Source organism: Amblyraja radiata, chromosome 33 (genome assembly GCF_010909765.2).
Source record: "Amblyraja radiata isolate CabotCenter1 chromosome 33, sAmbRad1.1.pri, whole genome shotgun sequence".
In the NCBI taxonomy this organism is placed as follows: domain Eukaryota; kingdom Metazoa; phylum Chordata; class Chondrichthyes; order Rajiformes; family Rajidae; genus Amblyraja; species Amblyraja radiata.
In genome coordinates this window covers 7,180,927-7,200,575 of record NC_045988.1, presented here as the reverse complement: position 1 = coordinate 7,200,575, position 19,649 = coordinate 7,180,927, and positions in this window count along the sequence as shown.

Here is a 19,649-nt window from a genome sequence, read left to right as displayed (position 1 = left end):
GGGCTGTGGAGAAATGTTGTAACATGGAAACGGTTAGCGAATGCATTTTTGTTTTAAGTGATTGCTGACAGCGTTGGACATTAAACCAATGACATGTAAGAACATGAGATTTATGTGGAGTTAGGACAATTTTGAACAAAGGAATGTTCAGAAGTGTCCAATACTCCCATGGTTCAATGAGCCTTCTCAAAGTTTGAAATAATATGAATACAATTATTGAGAATGTTCCAGTATAACTCACACTCCCATGGACTGGTTGTTCCCCAACGCACTTTCCAACACTATCTGATCCAATTGCTCTTGGACATCATCTGTTGGAATAATTCTATCCAAATTGTTTACCTCCCTCAGACTTGTGTGAAATGTCAAAGATGCTGCTACACCTTTTGACAGCCATATTCACTGTCTGCTGAACCAACACACTTTTGTGTCATCTGCAAACTTGCTAATCATGCCATGTACATTCTCATCCAAATCATTGATATAGGTGTGTTTAAGAAGGAACTGCAGATGCTGGAAAATCGAAGGTACACAAAAATGCTGGAGAAACTCAGCGGGTGCAGCAGCATCTATGGAGCGGAAATAGGCAACATTTCGGCCCGAAACGTTGCCTGTTTCCTTCGCTGCATAGATGCTGCTGCACCCGATAAGCTTCTCCAGCATTTTTGTGTACCTTCATTGATATAGATGACAAACAGCAATGGGTCTAGCACCGAACCCAGAGGCACACCACTAGTCACAGGCTTCCAGTGCAAAAAGCAATCTTCCACCGTCAGCCTACCCTTACCCCTCACACCTTACCTTTCACACCTTACCCTTCCATATCTCTAGATTCCCTCTACTCTGACTCTCAGTCCGAAGAAGGGTCTCAAACCGAAACATCACCCATTCCTTCGCTCCAGTCCTGTCCCACCGAGTTAATCCAGCATTTTGTGTCTATCTTCAGAATATGTAAATGTAGCATCTGCAGCTCCTTCCTACACATTCCACTATCACCCTCTGCTTCCTTCCATGAAGTCAATTTTCTATCCATTCAGTTATCCCTCCTTGGATCCCATGTGCTCGAACCTTCCAGAGCAGCCTGCCATGCGGTGTAGAATTGCTAGTCTTATTCTTTCTCACAATTCCATACTCCCTCCACACTGGCACCTGGCACCAAGTTTCAACTGCAGTTTTTGGCCTGTGTCTTCAGAGTGAGATTTGAACCTAGTACCGGCTGATTCAGAGTGAACCGTCCGACCCACAGACCCACAGCTGATGTACCATTGATTCATAGACCACAACATGGAGGCATATGAGCAGCTACTAATTGCTGGCCTGTACTAGGGATATGTCTGTAATTTGTTAACCGATGAGTGGGAGTATAGGTTGGGAGGTTGCCAAAGAGTTATAGATCAAGACAGGAGAAGTTGAATCATAAGGAAAAGGCGAAGAAATCAAATGAATAACTTCGATCTGGAAGTGACATGGCAAACCATTGAGAAATGGTAGACAACTTTAAGTGTGGAATGAATGAGGAGGTGAAAGAAATTAGTATCAGCAAAAGCTGTAGTGTTGATGAAATCAATGAGACTAAAATTTGCTACATCTCCAGTACAAGATTGATTTGAATTCCAAGGTTTCAAAGAGGGTAACGAGGGAATAGGGAAATAATACATTTAAAAGACATCTGAACGGGTACATGGATAGAAATGTTTGTGGGATATGGGCCAGGATCAGGGAATTGGGACTCCTTAGAGATGCTGTGTGGAATGAGGCAAATTCAGCCCACTGAGTCCTTGCTGCCCATCAATCGCCTTTAGACTTGGAGATACAGTGCAGACACGGTTTGCTGAGGTAGCACAATCACCATATTGAAAAGACATTTGGGCAGGTACATGATAGGACAGGTGTGGAAGAAGATTAATGCAATATGAGTAGCTTAAATGGAGCATCTCGGTTGGGATGCTCGAGTTTTGCTTTTAGTTTTTAGAGATAACAGGGTAGAAGCAGGCCCTTCAGCCCATACACTAGTCTATCCTAACTTGGGACAATTTACAGAAGTCAATTAGCTACAATCTTTGGATTGTGGGAGGAAACCGGAGCACACCTGGGGAAATGCGGGTCACAGGAAAAACATAGAAATTCCGTACAGAACGCACCTGTAATCAGGTCTCTGGCACGATAAGGCAGCAACTCTACAGCTGTGCCACTCTGCCGCATGAGCTTGGCTGAAGGGACTGTTTCCATGCTGAATAACTCTATAACTCCATGACTCAGCCAAATTCCCGAATTAAACCTCTTTTTGATCATCTGCTCTATTTTGCGTGGTTAGTCAGTGGTGTCTTGCCCACATATATGTCTCTCCACAAAATAGAAGGTTATGCATCTTGAGAGAAGTCATCGGTGTACGGTCTATTCGGTTCAATTGCGAGGTAAGCATGTTAAACTCAGAAGAAGTGAGTAAGAAGGAACTGCAGACGCTGGTTTAAACCGGAGATACACACCAAATGCTGCAGTAACTCAGCGGGACAGGCAGCATCTCTGGAGAGAAGGAATGGGTAAACTGCAGATGCCGGTTTAAACCGAAGATACACACAATAAAGAAGGGTCTCGAGCCGAAACGCCACCCATTCTTTCTATCCAGTGATGCTGCCTGACCCGCTCAGTTACTCCAGCATTTGTGCAATTTTCAGAAGAAGTGATGCAGGCTTTGTTTGGGTGAATGGCTGCCCTTCCAACTGACTGATGCCTGACATGTATATATATAAGACTCTTCACAAGTACAGAGGTCCAATTGGCTGGCAGCAACACTCTCATTTGTGCAGTGTATGTCAACCAGTGTGGACACAGATGGGAATTTATATAAAAAACACATTTATCGGGAAAATAGGAAACCTTGACCTTCAAATCCCAGAGACTGCAGTGAAATTCAACCTTCAAATTCCTATTAGAGCAAAAGCAAATAATTATTCCCATTGTTGGCTTTAGTTATCCAATACACTGCACACTTGGAGTCTGCATCCAGCAGTGACTTCGACATCCCCAGAGATGGCAACCAGCATTTTGTATGGTGTTGAACTGCCCACAGTGTTTAGGTTAGTTTAGTTTAGTTCAGAGATACAGTGAAGAAACAGGCCCTTCGGCCCAATGTCTCCGTGCTGACCAGAGATCTCTGCAGCCCATTCCATATACCTACCACCTTTTGTGTAAAAAGGTTCCCCTCAAGTTCCTATTAAATCTCCCATCCTCACCTTAAACCTATGTCATCTAGTTCCTGATTCCCCGATTCTTGGTAAAAGACTGTGTATTTACCCTATCTATTCATCTCATGATCTTGTACACCTCTAGAAGATCACCCATCATCTTTGTGCACTCAAAGTAATAAAGTCCTAGCTTGCTCAACCACTCCCTATAGCTCAGTCCCTTGTTTACAGTAGAAGCTTCACTGCTGCTGCTATTTTGGTGAATACTCGATTGGAGATCTGTCGGTGTATGGCAGAGGGCATCACAACCTGCCCAGGAACAAAGGAGGCTACAGAGAGTAGTAGACACTGCTCGGCACTTCACATGTACTGACCTCCCCACCATCGAAGGGATCTATGTGAGGAGCTGGCTCTAAATAACCCACACATAGAAACATAGAAACATAGAAATTAGGTGCAGGAGTAGGCCATTCGGCCCTTCGAGCCTGCACCGCCATTCAATATGATCATGGCTGATCATCCAACTCAGTATCCCGTGCCTGCCTTCTCTCCATACCCTCTGATCCCCTTAGCCACCAGGGCCACATCTAACTCCCTCTTAAATATAGCCAATGAACTGGCCTCGACTACCCTCTGTGGCAGGGAGTTCCAGAGATTCACCACTCTCTGTGTGAAAAAAGTTCTTCTCATCTCGGTTTTAAAGGATTTCCCCCTTATCCTTAAGCTGTGACCCCTTGTCCTGGACTGCCCCAACATCGGGAGCAATCTTCCTGCATCTAGCCTGTCCAACCCCTTAAGAATTTTGTAAGTTTCTATAAGATCCCCTCTCAATCTCCTAAATTCTAGAGAGTATAAACCAAGTCTATCCAGTCTTTCTTCATAAAACAGTCCTGACATCCCAGGAATCAGTCTGGTGAACCTTCTCTGCACTCCCACCCTGCTCTTATCTCACAGCTACCATCGTGAAGAAACTACAGGAGCCTGAGCACTGTCACCTCATGTTCAAGAGTAACTTCTTCCCCTCACCATCATACTCTGGATCACTACATAACATTAACCTCAACAATAACAAGGTTATTGGATTTAGTTTTTTGTTGCATTGCAAATGTTGGTTTTACACTATTATAATTACCTAGTATTACTGTTATTATTTTATTGTATTATTAATGACAGTATATTTATTTGTGTGTTATTTGCATTAATGAGCCTGGTGCCCTGCAGAAAATAAGAATCTCATTGTTCCATTGCCAGTACGTATGAAAATTAAACTCTCTTGACTCTTATTGGGACAAAGATTCACACCTGGTTTCCATTTTCATTTCTTGTTAAACATTTACCTGCTGGGATTTGCTTCCACAGTCACCACCGGTTAATCCTCATTATTTATGACCCTCATTTTGTGGGTCTTTCCCCAGTGACCGTTCCATATGTGTCAGTACACGTTCTGAGGGTCAGAGGATTATTCGACGCTGGAGTCTGCCCCCATCCTTTTGCCTTTCACTGTTTGCTTTACTAATCAGTGTCAACAACTCCAGAAGAGTTTCGGAAAACTGAACAGGTTTACAGATGTAATTAATTAAGAATCCTGTGCCTCTTGCCCCGTGAAAAGTGGGCGGGCGGCACAATGGCGCAGCGGTAGATTTGCTGCCTAACCAGAGACAGAGCCAGAGCCAGAGACCACGTCCGATCCTGACTACAGGTGCTGTCCGTACGTTTTACGTTCTCCCTGTGGTGGGTTTTCTCTGGGTGCTTCGGTTTCCTCCCGCAATCCAAAGGCACGTGGGTTTGTAGGTTAATTGGCTTCTTTATATTGTCCATATTATGTAGGATAGAGGATAGGGGTGATTGTTGGTCAGCGTGGACATGGTGCAGCAAGGTTTGTCTCTAAACTGGACTAAACGAAGATCCCGCAAGATTTGTCCATTTCCAAGACATTCAGAAGTCCCTTTAGGAATCTTAATTCAGCCCACAAACTCAGCCCGTCTGAAGAAGGGTCTCGACCCGAAACGTCACCCATTCCTTCTCTCTAGAGATGCTGCCTGTCCCGCTGAGTTACTCCAGCTTTTTGTGTCTATCTTTGGTTTAAACCGGCATCTGCAGTTCCTTCCTAAACACTTGGCGATACTCTGGTGCGTCCAGTACATGCCATTTCAGCAACAAGGTGTGGATCTGGCACACTAAGCAGTGATCAATCCACTGGTATGAATGAGTATTGCATGAAAAATTAGATGCCATTGAAAATTGTGAAATGTGTCCAGTGTGTGTAGGGCGGTGTTAGTTTAGTTTAGTTTTTGTTTAGAGATACAGCACAGAAACAGGCCCTTCGGCCCTCTGAGCCAGCACCGAACAGCGTTCCCTGCAAACTAGCACTATCCTACACACAGTAGGGACAATTTACACAAATACCAAGCCAATTGACCTGCAAACTGGAGTGTGGGAGAAATCCGAAGATCTCGGAGAAAACCCATGCGATCACGGGGAGAATGTACAAACTACATATAGACAGTACCCGTAGGCGGGATCGAACCCTGGTCTCCGGCACTGCAAACACTGTAAGACAGCAACTCTACCGCTGCGCCACCAGGCCGCCCTGTTGTGAGTGTGCGGGGATCTTCCAGTGTCTTCCAGTGAATGTTAGCGAGCTCCTCCCGGTGCAGGGCGAGATGTCAGACACAGCTCCCACCCTCACTGAATGTTCAGCCAACATGAAATTCGATTGAAGGCAAGGCAATGCTAATGACTTGTTGTTTTGTCCAACTCTCTCCGGAGGTCGGAACTCTCTTATTATCTACAATATTCCTTCCTGATCTGGGAGAAATAAGGAACGTACAAATCTGAGTTAGATAATGCCTTTGGCACATCCAGCTTAGTCTATTCTTTCGAATGATCATCAGGCCTCAGGAAACACTTACCTTCCTCTCACTTCTCTGCCAAGTCTGTACTCCTCAACTCCCTGCTGAATGAAGAATTTGTCCAAATCTCTTGTTGAACAGTCTGACTGCGTTAAAGTTGACTCCTCGCTGTGGCAAAGTGTTTAATCAATGCAGGAATGTAAATTACAGAGAACTATATCACCAGCAGAGATGACCACAGGCCATCAACCATCTACACCCAAGGTTAATTTGGCAAATGTAAATGTGAACATCATTATTGACATGAACCTCAGCCAAAAATATCACGCCTTAAGTAAACGCACAAGATGCAAGGAGTTCAAGATGACATTTTTTTAGATTTAAAAAAGTTTCAATTGCCAAAATAATATTAGTAATCACATGTCCTTTGTTATTCACCATATCTGGGAGATTCTGTACAATCTAATGCAGATGGTGTCATTGTTATTTTATTCTTGTAAGAGAAATAAGTATTTCTGTGGATCTCTCTCCAAGCATCAGCGAATAGTTCTTGGATTATGTAAGCATTGTTACACTTATAATTCAAACTAGAAACATGTTCTGTTGAGGTAGCTCCCTGACAGAGGCAACACAAGTAGACTGAGTGGTAAAGAAGGTGTATGGTGTGCTTGCCTACATCGGTCAGGGCATTGAGCATAAGGGTGACAGGGATTATGGGGAGAAGGCAGGAGAATGGGAATGATAGATCAGCCATGTGTTTAACAAGGAACTGCAGATTCTGGAAAATCGAAGGTACACAAAAATGCTGCAGAAACTCAGCGGGTGCAGCAGCATCTATGGAGCGAAGGAAATAGGTAACGTTTCGGGCCGAAACCCTTCAGCCATGATGAAATGGTAGAGTAGGCTTGATGGGCCAAATGGTCTAATTCTGCTCCTATCACTTATGAACATAAACCGTTATAAGTCAGAAAGTCATGATGTCGAAATAAAGAACTGCATATGCTGGTTATACCAAAAAATGCTGGAGTAACTCAATGGGTCAGGCAGCATCTCAGGAGAAAAAGGATAGACCCGAAACATTCTATCCTTTTTCTGCAGATGCTGCCTGACCAGCTGAATTACTCCAGCACTTTGTGTCTATCTTCAGAAAGTCTTGTTGCAGTTTTATAGGACTTTGGTTTGTCTGTATTTGGAGCATTGTGTATAGTTCTGGTTGGCCCGTGACAGGAATGGTGTGATGCTTTGGGAAGGGGGCAGAGGAGTTTTAGCAGAGGTTTACCAGAATGCTGACTGGGTTACAGGGTAAAAGGACCAATGATGAACGCAAAACCATTGGAGTATAGTTGGATGAACAGTCCATTTCCCTAATATATTTATCAGTTGCACACGTCCACTTTGCATTTGTTTTTTCTCTGTGCAAGCATAATCCTCAGTTGGAAGTTGGGTGTGAGGGGATTGTGGGTCACTAATGCATGTGACAATAAACTAAACTAAATCTCTGATTGGAGAATCTAGATATTCTAGATCATTGCCTGATCGATGAACATGAAACTTCTTCTTATGATCAGTCCTGCATCTATGTTCGGTGCCAACTCAAGATTTCTGGTGGTTGAATTTTGTTTATAGTTCAACAAAACCATCTCAAAAAAGTTCCCATTCATTGCAAACTTTAACGTGAGAGGGGAAAGATTTAATGGGAACTTAAGGGGCAATGTTTTTACACAAAGGCTGGCGAGTACATGGAACGATCTGCCGGGGGAATTGCACCCATTACAACTTAAATACATGAGGTTATATCTTGCACTCCCACAGGGTTTTGAACCTTATAAAGGAAAAAAAAAAAGATTTAGTAATTTCTTGTCAGGAGTGATCAACTTTGTTGAAACCTTCCTGAAATAATTACATGATAGTAATCCCTCAAAACATGCAATGAAGGAAAAGTATCCTTACGATTTAAGATAAATTCTCTGGGGGCTGAGAGGATGAGTTTCTCAATAGAAAGCATCGAAACATAATTGTATTTTGAGTGGGAGAGAATGCTTGCTGATTGAAAGCCCCTGCTGAGAAGTGGGGATGTTGGTTTCAGTAGGGAATGGCCAGTGTAGGGATTGCGAGACAGCTACATTGCAGCAAGCCTTGTAATACTATGCCTTCTTGGCAAAGCATTGACAAGCTATGTGACTGCTCCGGAAATCAGTCATTATAAAGAAGGTTCTGTTCCATAACAAAAAATTGCTTCATGTTATTTCATGCGTTGTACGCATCTTTATCTGCATCTAATTGCCTTAATGCCTTCAGCCAGAATATTTTCGCTCAGTTCCTCCAACTGGACTCACACAAACTTTCTTTGGAAGACATCATGTCTGTGAGCTGCAGTTATGATTGTCTGGGTCTCCGACCTGATGTGTGTTGGCTTTCTCCAGGTCTGTGGGGATGGGACTATCTAACGAGCAGAATGTGCGGGCCGTCACGCCCGAATGGTGAAAGTACAGCGACCACCCACAACCTCACCATCTCTGCCAGCAGCACTGGCACTATCTCTGGCGAACCGAGACTCATCAGGTGGCTGATCTGAACGGGGCTCATACATCAAACAGATACTTTATTTGTCACATGTGCCAAGGTACAGTGAAAATAATTTATGTACACAGTTCAGTACAAGTATCACTATACATAAGCACTTAGGTATATCTTAGATAAGCTTCTCAGATACACTAAAAGTGTGTAGCAATAGTACGCTAAGACAGTCTACAGAGTCGCCAGTTTGCCGCTGTTTTCAAGTCCCCATTTTTTTATTTTTTTATTTTTTTTATTTTTTTTATTTTTTTATGAAACTACTTTTATTCAAAAAATAAAATAAACATAGAGTATTAACACAATCAAAGACTGCCTATGTTGACAGTTTACAAACAAACGATCATCAAATTAATATAACGTCAACTTTATCAACAAAACACTCGACCTCCAACGGCAACCAGCATTCACGGAAGGCCTCCAAAGTCCCCATGGACACCGCGTGTTCCCTCTCCAGGGACAGGCGGGCACGGACGTAGACCCGGATAAAGCTCAAGCAATTTAAAAAACACTTAAACAAAATTGTCTCATTGTCTTGGTGGTGTTGAAGGGTCAGCCTGGCTAAGTGTAGCCGTGGTGTCCTCTGCAGCTGCTCCACCATCGTAGTCGGGCAGATTCAGGGGTGATACGATGGGCAAAGGAGGTGGCAATGGGCGATGGACTCTACAGAGTTGGATTTGGACATGGGAATAGGCAGGGGATCTCAAGCAAAGCAAAAATATACCAGGTGCAGATGTCCACCAGAGAAGGTTCTGCCATCATTTTCAGTGGTTGGTACCTCAGCAGTAGCTCAATAAGAACAACTCTCAAAAACCTCTTCAGCCTTCAGGCCTGTCAGGTTTTTTTTCACTTGAGACCCATCCACTTTATAGATGTGGAATCATTGCAACAGTGACATAAAACTAGGGAACTCACTCTGAACATCTCCGTCCTGCACTCAGACCAATGGATGCTTGGAGGACTATCCTCTTGGATTTACGAGGATATTGCCAAGACTCAAGGGCCTGAGCTATAGGGAGAGGTTGAGCAGGCTGGGACTTAATTCCTTGGTGCGCAGGGGGATGAGAGATGATACTACAGTGTCAATATCATGAGAGGTATTGATCGGGTAAATGCACTGTCTTTTGCCCGTAGTCGGGTAATTGAGGAACAAAGGACATAGGTTTAAGGTGAGGAGAGAAAGATTGAATAGGTACCTGAGTGTAACTTTTTTACAAAAAGGGAGGTGGATATATTGAATGAGTTTTCGGAGGATGTGGTTGAGCCAAGTATAAAGACAACATTTAAAAGACAGTTGGGCAGTTACACAGATATGAATTTGGGCCAAACAGGGGCAAATGGGACTAGCGCTGGGCAAACAGGACAAGACATGCTCGGATCACCAAGGCCTACCTGGATTACCTGGATGATAACCATTATAATTCCTCTTCCCATTCCCACACTGACCTTTTTGTCCTGAGCCTCCTCCATTGCCATTGCAAACTAGAGGAACAGCATCTTATATTCTGCTTGTGTAGCTTACAACACATTTTTATGAACACTGTTTTTTTTTCAATTTTAGGTAACCACAACACGCTCCCCCCCTCCCCCCCCTTCTCTTTCCTATCCCACTCTCCTTTCTTTCTCTTCCCTATCCCCCCTGTGCCCCAATGGACTCACACCTATATCTCACCTTCCCCCTTCCCTTCCAACACCACTCATTCCTCTAGCTTCACAACTTGGAATTCTCCAATCCTTTTGTCTCACACTTTCTGTCTTTTCATCTCCGGTCTTAGTCCAACCACCTTCTTCTCAACCGCCCCCCCCCCCCCCCTCAACTGTATCCACCTATTACCTGCCATGCTATGTCCCGCCCCTCCTCTCGTCCAGCTTCCCCCCCACTCCTCCACACAATCAATCTGAAGAAGGGTCCTGGCCCGAAACATCACCTATCTGTGTTCTCCAGAGATGCTGCCTGAACGCTTGAGTTACTCCAGCATTTTGTTCCCTTTTGATGTAAACCAGCACCTGCAGTTCCTTGTTTCTGCACATGGGACTAGCTGAGATTGGGCATCTTGGTTGGCATGGATGTATTTGTCCGAAGGGAATGTTTCCCAGCCCTATGACTCTATTACACTTTATGACTCTGGTTAAGAATGCAGTAGTTAGGTTGCATCAAAAATGTTCGGGCTGTATGTGCATTATTTAATCTCTTGATCACTGTGAAACATCAGGAAGGAGTGCTCTTAAGGTTATGACAGAGTATCAATGTCATGAAATCTTATGGTTAACCACAAGTTTATTGAGCAAGTTAGCAGAGCTGCATTGTGACTAATACAGCATTGAACTGATGTGAATTAACAAACGGAGAATAATATAGTTGTAAATCGGTGGAGAAAGTCTCACAGGGATAGGTTTTGATGTGACCATCTTAATCTGCATTCATAAAAGATTGAGATGTACTTACATTCTGGAATTTGACAATTTTCACACATGGCGCCTTGTGAAAAGGTTTGAGAATATCAAATTATAGATCATGGTCTGGTATTTAGTTCCACTGCTATTGAAAACAAAAGCAAAATGGCTCTTTTCATGAGATATTTCTGATACTATTTACAGCACAACCTTAATTTTGTCACACAAAAATATGTCCCGATCTTGCCCTTTTATATTTAACTCCAATACTGCACCGAGGTTGGGCCGATAAGTAACTCGACCCAAAACCGCACCCATTCATTCTCATAAATATGTTATTTTGGGCTAAATAATAATTGGGCAAAATAATAATACATTAAAAAAACAAATTTTAGTGGTGTGGTCAGTCACAAAAAAATGTACAGCATCTATCTTAGCCTTGTTGAAAATTTAGTAGGGGAGAATTGTCTTTGAATATACTAACGTGACACCAGATCATCAGCAATGGGACCCAAAACATCACTCATTCCTTCTCTCCAGAGATGCTGCCTGTGCCGCAGAGTTACTCCAGCGTTTTGTGACTAACAATATAGTGATACGTTAGCAAAATTCAAACCAAATATTGGGTTTATTTCCAGGGAAACACAGGAACATTATGGTAAACCAGCGTCACCTCTAGATTAGATCACATGGAACATTGTGCAGTATTCTTATCATCTCACAAAATTAGTTTTCAAGAGAGAGTTAGATTTAGCTCTTAGGGCAATCAAGGGAATCAAGGGATATGGGGAGAAAGCAGGAGCGGGGTACTGATTTTGGAAGATCGAAGGGCCGAATGGCCTACTCCTGCACGTATTTTCTATGTTTCTATATTATACAGTCACAGTATGTTTATCAGAATTATATTGGAATACAAAATGTTGCTGGAAACGTCAAATCTTGTGCACTATCTCAGTGTAATCTGCTATTCCTACACAATTATTATTGTGCCTATGTTCACTAAGATTTTTGCTGAACTGCATGCAAGAAGACACAGTACAGTTGCACAGCTGGTAGAGTTGTTGCCTCACAGCGGCAGAGACCTGGGTTCGATCCTGACCTCTAGTGCTGTCTGTAAGGAGTTTGCATGTTCTCCCTGTGACCACGTGGGTTTCCTCTGGGTGCTCCGGCTTCCTCCCACATCCCAAAGATTCAATGGTTCTTTATTATCACGTATGATCAGTGCAGTGAAATTCTTTTGCACAACCCACAAATGCACAGGTGCCATATTTTTCCGTTGTTTACAAAGAAAAAGAAAACGTCAGAAATCCATGGATGCTAGAGGTACTGGAGCGTACCTGATCCAGGTAAGCCCAGGTAAGCCCCAGGCTGCTGTGGGCCCGTAGCCTGACCTCCCTCTCCTCGCCAAACTGCCTGTGTCCTGTGTGGGGGGGGGGGGGGGGGGGGGGGGGGGGGGGACGTCCTGCAGCCGACCTTAACGATGTGCGGGCTTGTAAGTTAATAGATCTCTGTAAATTACCACTTGGGATAAGATAGGACTAGTGTGACCAGGTGATCAATGGTCAGTATGGACTCAGTGTACCGACATGCCAGCTTCCATGCTATATCTCTAGAACTAAAAAAACTGCTATACCCAGGTACATACGGCAATAAAGTGCCATTGAACCATTCAATCATTGTGCACGAGGGAGAAAGGGTTGGAAGGATTTCTTGTGGGGATATGACATAGAGAAGGTGGAGGAGGCTTGTGTGTAGCATAAACACTGGCAGGTTGCTGCTGGGCCGAATGACCTCTTTCATTGTTGTGAATTCCTTGTAAGACATGGAGGCCTTCCCATTATCCTGTAGCATGTTCCTGATGAACGGCTATGAGGTTAAGTCTGTTCCGATTTAAGGCAATCCCTTAAATCAACCTTCATTTGATCTGCACTTTCTTTGATAAGGCATTCTCACGGTGGTTATGAACCCAGTCATGATGTTATATGCACAAAGTCTCCAAAGGTGACCACAAGTCTAGACTCAAGGAGGTTCTACTTCAGATGAACAGTCGACTAGACGGGTTTTAATTGTTTACTGCAGCTGTGTTTAATTATTATTGAAAGTTCTGAATAATCAGCATACCCCTTTGGACATGCAGAGTAATTTGAAGAATGCAGAGTGTGGTTTCTTCTAATGATTTTGCTCAGTCATTCTCTGGTCCAAGCTTTATAACCAGAGCCCAGTATTATCAAACTGCAGGACAATACCCCTTAGTTGCTGTGAACAGCAGAAAAACCACAGATCGGAACTAATCGCTTCACAAATACTGTTCTCCTTTCTGATAAGATATTTGTTGAATATCGAGCTCTGTTCAGCTCTATGTAGGAAGGAACTGCAGATGCTGGTTTAAACCGAAGAAGGACACAAAAAAGCTGGAGTAGCTCAACTCTCTTTATTGACCCAGAAGGGTCTCTACCCGAAAGGTCACCCATTCCTTCTCTCCAGCGATGCTGCCTGTCCCACTGAGTTCCAGCTTTTTGTGTCTATCCGCTGTTCCGCCCACACGCCATCGTTTCTCCTCCAGCATTGTGTTCACGATCAGCAGAAGGCTTCAACTGACAACTCTGAATCCTTCAATTTGTTTAGTATTTCCGCATTCAAAACTATTGAAAATATCTTGATCCAAAACAGATATTTTATCTGTTCAGCCAAACCTGGTTTGTGCCAATTTATGCAAGAAAGAGACTTTCAAGCTATAACCATATTTATGTTATTGTATACAATTAAACAATAAATGTGTAACGAAAGGTTTGAAGAAGGGTTTTGACCCAAAATGTCACCTATCCCTTTTCTCCAGAGATGCTGTCTGACCCGCTGTGTTACTCCAGCATTTTGTGTCTATCTTCGGTGTAAACCAGCATCTGCAGTTCCTTCCTACATGATATAAACATTTAAAGATTTTTTCCTTCCATTAATTAATTGTGGACATGTTATCTGCAGAGTAGAATATGTTTTAAAATCAGCATTCTGTTCATATCCAATTTTGCATTTCTTTTGAAGAGACTGCTGACAATGTTGGTTTTGTTCCCAGACCATGACCTTGCTTTTGATTATCACATTATGCATGCCCCTCATGATCTTGTACACCTCAATAAACCCCCTCCCCCCCCCTTCAACTTCCTACGCTTCAAAGAAAAAAGTCCCAGCCTATTTAACCTCTCCCTTTCTTTCTGTCTTTCTGCTTATTGGTTAGCACGCAACAAAAGCTTTTCACTGTACCTCGGTACAATAAACTAAACAGAACTGAACCTATAACCTGAGCTCACAAGCCGAGGCAAGATTTACCTGCAACCTGTGGCTTCGATAGAATTGTAAATGATCTCTAGTGTGAAGGATAGGTTTAGTGTATGGGGTGATGGCTGGTTGGCACAGACTCGGTGTGCCGAAGAACCTATTTCCGCGCGGTGTTCGGCTGGCAACCGGAAGGTAGCCGGTTCGAATCCCGCTTGGAGTGCATACTGTCGTTGTGTCCTTGGGCAAGACACTTCACCCACCTTTGCCTGTGTGTGAATGTGTGTGAATGTGTGTGAGTGATTGGTGGTGGTCGGAGGGGCCGTAGGCGCAGATTGGCAGCCACGCTTCCGTCAGTCTGCCCCAGGGCAGCTGTGGCTACAGAAGTAGCTTACCACCACCGAGTGTGACTGAGGAGTGAATTAATAATGCGATGTAAAGCGCCTTGAGTATTAGAAAGGCGCTATATAAATCCCATCCATTATTATTATTATTATTAGTGTCTCTAAAGTAAAGTCTCTAAAGTCTTCTACACCCTTTCCGACTTAATGACATCCTTCCCATAGCTGGGCAACCAGAACTGCAGGTAGCACTCCAAGAACATTCAAGCACCTTTGAAGTGAAGCAAATGAAGAGAAGTTTTCCGTTCTTCTATAATGTCGCCAACATTTACTGCACTTGAACAGAGTTGCTTCTGCAGGAACGTATTCCTATCAAAGGCCCACTGCCTGTTCACCTTTCACCCATGTGCATGTTCTCGTTGTAATGGTATTTCATGTGATCAGCAGAAACTTTGTGCTGTAGGGCCCAAAGCTCAGGAATAAACAGGAGCGTGGTAATGTTTAACTCCGTGGATGATCTCAGAACATTCCTTTGCCATAACTTCAGCCATTGTTAAACTCTAAGACTGTATCAGTCAGACAGCGAACCTGTGCTGCTGAAAGTGGGAAATCTAATCTGAGAGATGGAGGGTAATTAAAGTATCAGTTAATGTTGCCTAGCAACACCATGAGGCATGCGAAGCAAAGGGCTTCTCTTCCAAACCATTATATTAAGTGCCTTATCCTGTGCAAAGAATTGTCCTTTCAGGAATCCAATAGTATCATGGAATTAAATATTCGCCATTCTTCAGTAAATAATCAGCATGAAAACATCTTAAAATATTCACCATTCTTCAGCAAGTAATCAGTATTTAAAACGTCGAACCAATAAAATCGAGTGCAGGCCATCTCCAATAATACACACTACTTCACACAGAGGGTGGTGGATATTTAGAAGGAGCTGCCAAAACGAGGTAGAGGCAGGTACTAAAACAATATTTCCAAGGCATTTGGGCAGGTGCATGGATCGGAAGGGTTTAGAGGGATGTGGGCCAAATGCAGGCAGGTGGGACAGGTGTAGATGGGACATCTTGGTTGGTATGGGCAAGTTGGGCTCATAGGCCTGTTTCTGTCGCTGTATGACATCTATGACTATGATTAACATGTGAACCAGCACATTGATCTACTAGTCCTGATGCAGGGTCTCAATCTGAATAAAATAAATGATTCCCCTCCCAGCAAGGGTACTGCTTGACCTGTTGCTTTCCTCCAGCAGATTGTGACTGTTTTCCAGATTCCAGCATCTGCATTTTTTTTTTTATCCCTGTGCAGTGCGGAAATTTCAGTTTATTTCAGGAGTTGTGCGGTTCAGGAAGAAGTAATGCTATGTCTTTCAATAATTTAATATTGCTTCTTTTCCTTTATGACTAAGGTAACGGTTTAGTCATGCAGTCATAGAGCATGGAACCACGTTATTTGGCCCAATTTGTCCATGCTGATCAAGATGCCCCAGCTGCACTTGTCTGCATTTGGCCTATATCCCGCTAAACCTTTGCTATCCATGTACCTGTCCAAGTGTCCATTAAATGCTGCTGTAGTACCTGCCTCAACTGCCTCCTCTGGCAGCTCATTCCATATACCCGCCACCATCTGTGGGAAAAAGTTGCCCCTTAGTTTTTTTATTAGATCTTGCACCTCTCACCTTAAACATATGTCCTCTTATTTTTTTATACCACTACCCTGCGTAAAACTCTCTATGAATTCACCCTCTCTATTCCAGATATGATATTATACACCTCTATAAGATCACCCCTCAGCCTCCTGCGTTCAAAAGAATAAAGTCCTAGCGTGCCCAACATCTCCATATAGGCTCTGCCGACATAAATCTTCTTTTCACTCTTTCCAGATTAATGCCATCCTCATACGTGCTCAATGGTCTATAGTTCCCCAGCTTTTTCTTGCAACCCATCTCAATTAGAAGCACAAATTTGCCATGTTCTAGTCATCTGACACCTCACCCTTCTCCTATTCTGTAATTTATTTGTGATTGGAAATGTTTGAGGGGAGCAGAGTTTAAAGGAGGTTTTAAGGACACGTTTTTTGACACAGTGAGTGGCGAGACCAAGCGTAGACTTTCTCCTCCATTGTCAGAATGAGGCCCAACCCAACTTGGTGCAATAGCACCTCACATTCCACTTGGGCAGCTTACACCCCAGTGGTATGATCAATGATTTCTCTAACTTCAAGAAACCCTTGCATCCCCTTTCTCTCCATCTCTCCCCAACCTAGTTGATGTACTAGTTTCATTGTTGTCCTGTTGAGTTTCATTGTATGTATAACTCATTATCACTGAGCCCACAGGCAAAATTGGACCATTGTGGGCTCCACCTTTCCTTGATCATTGTTACCTTTTTGCATATCTTTAATTCATTTGCTCTATATCTCTCCATATCACTGCCTATATCTCTCGTTTCCCTTTCCCCTAACTCTCAGTCTGAAGATGGGTCTTGACCTGAAAAGTCACCTATTTCTTTTCTCAAGAGATGCTGCCTGACCTGCTGAGTTACTCCAGCTTTTTGTATCTAACTTCAGAATATGTAAATATAGTAGCCTGCAAATAATATATATATAAATATACTGAACTTGTTTTTGTTTATTATATTGTTATAGAAACATAGAAACATAGAAAATAGGTGCAGGAGTAGGCCATTCGGCCCTTTGAGCCTGCACCGCCATTCGATATGATCATGGCTGATCATCCAACTCAGTATCCCATCCTTGCCTTCTCTCCATACCCCCTGATCCCTTCAGCCACAAGGGCCACATCTAACTCCCTCTTAAATATAGCCAATGAACTGGCCTCAACTACCTTCTGTGGCAGAGAATTCCACAGATTCACCACTCTCTGTGTAAAAAATGATTTTCTCATCTCGGTCCTAAAAGACTTCCCTCTTATCCTTAAACTGTGATCCCTAGTTCTGGACTTCCCCAACATCGGGAATAATCTTCCTGCACCTAGCCTGTCTAACCCCTTAAGAATGTTGTAAGTTTCTATAAGATCCCCCCTCAATCTTCTGAATTCTAGCGTTATATTATATATATATATATATACACACATATACATATGCACACATAAAACAAACAAACCAACAATAATAATGCAAAATCACAAAACCAATGCCCCCAAGTCTATATAGTTACCTGATCATTGCCTGAAAGAAGGTTACAGAGAATATTGTTATATTAGCTAGAAATAATGATAGATTTATGTGGAAAAGAGTGGGGCAGATAATTGTCGATCCACCTCTGAGACCAGCCCACAAAGAGTGGATATGTTCTGGCTCCATCTCGAGTTTCCAATTGGGGGTTTGTATCATGAAGAGAAAAGATCACCAATGTCAGGCGTGTCCCTGTTGTTTAGCCGGAGGGAATGTGCGTGCAATGCCCAAAGAGAGCTTCTCAGATCCATAGAGCTCACACCCAGGGCTTTATCAGTGGGGTAAGATAATGACACTATCATCTTTTGTCTTCACCAACAGATGGAAAGTGGATGATTTGGCAATATGGCAAGCTGTTTTTTTTCCCAAGTGATTCATTCCTACCATTGGTATTGACCAACTATTGTGAAATTGTTCCGATAACATGAAATATGACTACTCAGTACTACTAATCATTGCCAGTATCTCTGATTGCACCATTTTGATGTGTTCCTAATTCCTTTAAACAATGAATAACAATAAGTTCCTTAAAATGTACATCATAAAACTCATACATAAAACAAGATGTGCGACTCTAAAAGCATATTTCCTGCAATGATTTTGTAATTAATTTTATTATGATGTTCACTGACACAAAATGAATTTTAATCATTTCAATATCGTCATTTTTACAAAGTAAATTGTTATCATACCTTTCTGATTGATTGATTGATTGATTGATTGATAGATTTTATTAATCCCCTTATTCAGGGGAAATTCTGATGTCCTTGCAGCACACTAATAAAAATACAACACAGTATTCATGAAGAAATTCAACACCAAGACATAAAAACATCCCCCCACAGTGATTCCCACTGTGGGGGAAGGCACAAAGTCCAGTCCCCATCCTCTTGTCCACCCAAAGTCGGGCCTATTGAGGCCTCCACAGTCGCCGCCACGTCGCCCGATGTTCTCGCCGGGTGATGGTACTCCGGCGTCGGGAGAACCCCCAGCGGCTTGGGGTGCCAGGAACGGTGGCCTTCCCCCCGCCTGCGGCTTCCAAGCCACCAGACCACCCCAGACGGAGCTCCGCACACTGGTGATCTCGGCGAGATGTAAGTTCAACGTCGCAGCTGGCCGCTCCGCAGAACCGCGGCTCCACGATGTTTTCCTCGGCGGTACCAAGCATACTGGAGTCCCAGCGCGGCGACCCAGGAAAGGCATTGCCCGCTCCACGACAGCGCTCCAGCGCTGCGCCGCCGCCAAAGCCGATGTTCTGCGCCGCCGCCAACGCCGATGTTCTGGCCAGGTCCCCTCAGGGAAATGTCGCTCCAGGACCCGCTGGCAGGCCGCAAGGACAGGTCGAAGACGCTGCTCGGAGGAAGGCAACCCCCTCCGACCAGACAGGGACTTAGAAAAGCAGTTTCCCCCTTCCCCCCCACACATAAAAAGATTTAGACCCCCTAACTGTACACTTAACAAACTAAAAATAATAAAAAAGAAGGGAAAAAAACAGACAGCTGCAGGACAGGCAGCCGTTCAGGACATGCTGATATGCATGTAACATGGAACAAACAGTACAAAGTAACAGGCGTTTTGGCCAGGCTGAGCGTGAAGCGAAGGTAACCTAATCTCCTCTACCTGCAGACTGGTTAGCATGCAACAAAGGTTTTTAATGTCCGTCTGTACACAGTAGGCACAACAAAACTAAACATTTGCCCACGTTCCTCCAGCTCTTGTGTTGGAATGAACTGCTGGTTTACACCAAAGATAGACACAAAATGCTGGAGTAACTCAGCGGGTCAGGCAGCATCTATGGAGAAAAGGAAAGGTAACGATTTTGGTCGAGACCCTTCT